Raw genomic sequence first — 4,108 nt, 5'->3', positions numbered from 1 at the left:
GCTGCAGGCGAAGGTAGCAGGGCTCCTCCGGTAGGACAGCCAGCACCGACCCAGCCATCTGTGGGGGTGGGGGTGGGGTGGGGGGACAGATCAGAAGGCTCTCAGGCCATCAGGGTTTGCAGACTTCAGATTTCCTGAGCAGGTTTCTATCATGCCACATGCTCTTTCCAGGTCCTAGAAGCATCATGATAGCTGTAGTTAAAAAACCACAGCAGCTGCTTTTCCCCCTGGCTGGCAGCGCAGAGGCCACACGATGCCTGGAGTTACTGTGAAAGATGTTGACCCGTAGGAGTTCATCAGAGCTCTGGTAGCCTTCCTCACAAAGTCTGGGGAGCTGCAAGTCCCCATGGGGTGGACATGGTCGTCCATCTGGTCCAACCTAAAGAGCTTGCCCCATGATGAAACCTGGATCTGCACAGGAGCAGCTTCCGCTGCATGGCACTTGTACCTCTGAGATGATGCTAAGGTTCCATGACCAAGATCTACGGATGACGGTAGAGAAATGGTGTCCAGCTCCGCCACATCAGCAGAGCCTCTAAGACTGTGGCCTGCCGGGTCCTCCAAGTAATGGAGGGACTGAAAGTGGTGGGAAAGGACCAAGATGGGGCGGCAAGCTAATCCCTCTGGAACAGAGAGCTCTGGACAGGGTTGCCAGACAGGTGGTGGCTGCCAACAAGAAGCATTAGAACAAAGTATGCTGGATTAATAAATTGCCTCATTCATAAACAAAACAATCAATACAAAACAAATACACTGTGTACACAGACACACAGAGACACAGGCACATACATACACACACACACACACACACACACACACACACACACACACACGGCAGTAGATCAGTAGATACTTTTTACAATACTTAGTCTTCTCTGACTTTTTGTTTCAACTTAGAGGTGCTGAGTTATGGGGATTTCAAACAATGGGTATTTTCCTTTTGTAACATAGAGATGATTGAAAAACAATTTCAAAACAGGAACCAAAAAAGATTTCATGATATAGTTTCAACCTAATGTCTGGAATTACCTTGACTTGTTGTTTTGATACATGACAATTGACGTGTGTGTGTGTGTGTGTGTGTGTGTGTGTGTGTGTGTGTGTGTGTGTGTACGGCAGAGGCCAGAACCAGCCTAAAATTTGCCAATTCAGTTGTACTATCTGGTCAGAGAGCCGCCAAAATCCACACAGATCTCTCTAGCACCCACTCCTGGCTTTTTACCTGAGGCTGGAGACAGTCTCAGGTCCTCATGCCTGCAAAGAAGGCACTTGAACTGATTTTAAGCATATCCAACAATGTGCTGATGTCCTGGTGAGTGCACAGGCATGAAGGGATGGAGGCAGTGGGCAGTCTGTGACTGAGCTGATGCGGTAATGTGAAAGAGCCTGGAGGGTGGCCAGGAAGGAAGCTCGCTGGATGTGCAAGTGATGGAGACACAGAGGGCTTTCTCTCTTTGTAAACAAATCAAGTCAAAAGAAAGGCAGCTGGCCCACAGTCATCCAGGTGTGCAGTCTTCTTGGCTAGATCTTGAAAAAGATTTGGAATCTGCTATTCTAAATTTTTCCCCCTGACTGTCTTCCAAAGAAATGGTGTTCTAAATAAGGACTGTTTGGCTTGTGTCTGTGCCTTCATGGGTAGTGTGTCCAGCTAGCATGTAGGACTGGTTTTGGTCCTCAGTACCCGATGCATTAGGCATGGTAGTATAAATATGGAATTCCAGGTGGAGGTAGGATGGTCAGAAACTCAAGTTCATCTGCAGCTACATAGTGAGTTTTTGGCTACAGGAGCAGAGCCTGGGCCACAGGAGACCATGAGAGAGAGAGAGAGAGAGAGAGAGAGAGAGAGAGAGAGAGAGAGAGAGAGAGAGAGAGAGAGAGACAGAGAGAGAGAGACAGAGAGAGACAGAGACAGAGACAGAGAGACAGAGACAGACAGCGAAGTGCTCAGGATAGGTAGGAGGTTCTGAGCCTTGGAGGACTCTTCTGGCAAATGCTGGCCTTCTCTTTGACAGATCATGTTCTGACAACCCTGGGCAACACTTGAGACTCCATTAGAGAAAACTAATTTTTTTTTTCCTTTGCAAAGGATGTCAATTGCAGATAGTTTCTTGGTTAGGGGTGGGAGTCCATGTCCTCTCTCAGCGCAGGGACCCCTCTGGCTTGAACCTGTGCAGGCCCTGTGCATGCTGCCGCTGTCTCTGTGAGTTCACATGTGCGTCAGTTTCCTAGGTGTCCTCCATCCCCTCTGGCTCGTAACAATCTTTCCCTTTCCGTTTCTGAACAGCTCCTGGAGCCCTGAGGGAAGGGGTTTGATGAAGACATCCCATGTAGGACTGAGTTGTAAGAGAGCCGGGTGGTGGTGGTGGTGGTGCACGCCTTTAATCCCAGCACTTGGGAGGCAGAGGCAGGCAAATCTCTGAATTTGAGGCCAGCCTGGTCTACAGAGTGAATTTTAGAATGGCCAGGGCTACATAGAGCATCCTTGTCTTGAAAAACAAAAGACAAACACCACCACCACCACCACCACCAAAAAAGATCCTCTCCTTCAGTGATGGGTTCTGGGAATCAAATTCAAGATATCAGGCTTGCACAGCAAACCCTGTTTCCAGCTGAGCCATTCTGCAGGCTCTTTGTATTTTTTTTTTTTAACACAGGGTCTCTCTACATAGCCCTGGCTTTCCTAGAACTCACTATGTAGACCAGGCTGGCCTCAAACTCACAGAGATCCTCCTGCCTCTGCCTCCTCAGTCTTCCACCACCATATGCAGCAATTGCTTTTGAGACACTCAGGCAGGCAGTCCAGGCTGACTTCAAACTGGAGCATGTAGATGAAAATGCTCTTGAACTTCTGAGCTTCCTGTCTCCACCCCCAAAGTACTGGGGTCACAGGTATGAAAACCACACTAAAGGTTGAACTTAGGGCTTCATGCAAGCCAGGCAAGCATAATACCAATGCAGTCACATCCCAAGTCCAGGACTGGCACATTTGAAAGGAAGAAACATAGGCTCTGGGCTTCTGGGCCTCGGAGGACTCTCCCAGCAAATGTGGCCTTCGCTCCAGTGGGTCATGTTCTGGCAACGCTGGGCCACACTTCAATCCAGGATAGCACAACTGATCAGTTGCTAGAGACTTCCAAACTCAACACCTGAGACTGAAAAAGGCAGGAATGCAGACAAGGTGGCAGGAGAGTTCCCTGTGATCCCAGAGTCTCTGCACATTGGAACCAAGGCCCGAGGTCCAGGCTGTGCAGCATGAAGAGTGGGCATGCCATTTATCCCTGGACCAGGCGAGAAGACCCAGGAAGCCATCAGCAACTGAGCTGTTTAGAATTGAGAGCCTAGCCTAGCTATGTGTAACAGTCTCAGCCTTTGCAAGCGACTGGATGCCATTTTAGATATGTGCTGTTTCCGTGCTGGGAGACTGAGAAAGCCAGCTCGCCCAGGTTTGCCTCACCCTGGTGCGGCTACGTGTTTGTGTAGGCAAAGTCATCTAGTGTTAAAATGTATCGTTAATTTTTTTCCAGTGTCTTGGATGGAATATAACTAGGTGATATATGTCAAATGAATTTCATGGCTACCGTCCAAATGTAACAAATGAATCATTTAAGTCTATTCGAGATTGGTGATGCCAAATTTTTCATTCTCTTCCATTTTGTAAATGCATCACATCTCAGCTCAAAATCAATCTATTAACCTTGAAAACACTCGGAACCGGAATGAAGGTTCAAGGTGAGCCTTGTGACCCTCCATGTGACATTAGTCATATTTAGCAATTATCATTGGCTTGGAGTAATGGGTAACTGGCTGAGGCGAACGGCACACGGTTCCCACCAATCAGCAGAATGTCAGAGACCGTGGGGAGATGGAGAGTATGCAAAATCGGGGTTTGAAACCTTGAGCTCGTCTGCCCCAAAGCTCCTGCCTTATTAAAACAAATTTGAACATCTTGGCAGCTATGCTGATAGATTGCACATAAAATCCTCCTGTAAAATCTTTGTGTTATGAGATAAGGAATTCTGCTTAATGGATTTGAAGGGCAACCGAAGTGTGCGGAAACGATGTGTTTGCCCTCTAAACCTCCAGCTGGACCAGGCTGATGGGTTTCCCA

General features: G+C 48.1%; 1 pseudogene; it reads left to right on the top strand.

Moving 5' to 3' along the window:
• The first annotated feature begins 253 nt into the window (after positions 1–253).
• Positions 254–1,095, top strand: LOC102911408 (small ribosomal subunit protein eS19-like; annotated as a pseudogene).
• The last annotated feature ends 3,013 nt before the right edge of the window (positions 1,096–4,108 follow it).

The sequence above is a fragment of the Peromyscus maniculatus genome, chromosome 5, assembly GCF_049852395.1.
Source record: "Peromyscus maniculatus bairdii isolate BWxNUB_F1_BW_parent chromosome 5, HU_Pman_BW_mat_3.1, whole genome shotgun sequence".
NCBI classification, from domain to species: Eukaryota; Metazoa; Chordata; class Mammalia; order Rodentia; family Cricetidae; genus Peromyscus; species Peromyscus maniculatus.
Note: the sequence above shows the minus strand (reverse complement) of the source record. Positions and strands in the feature narration are given on the sequence as shown.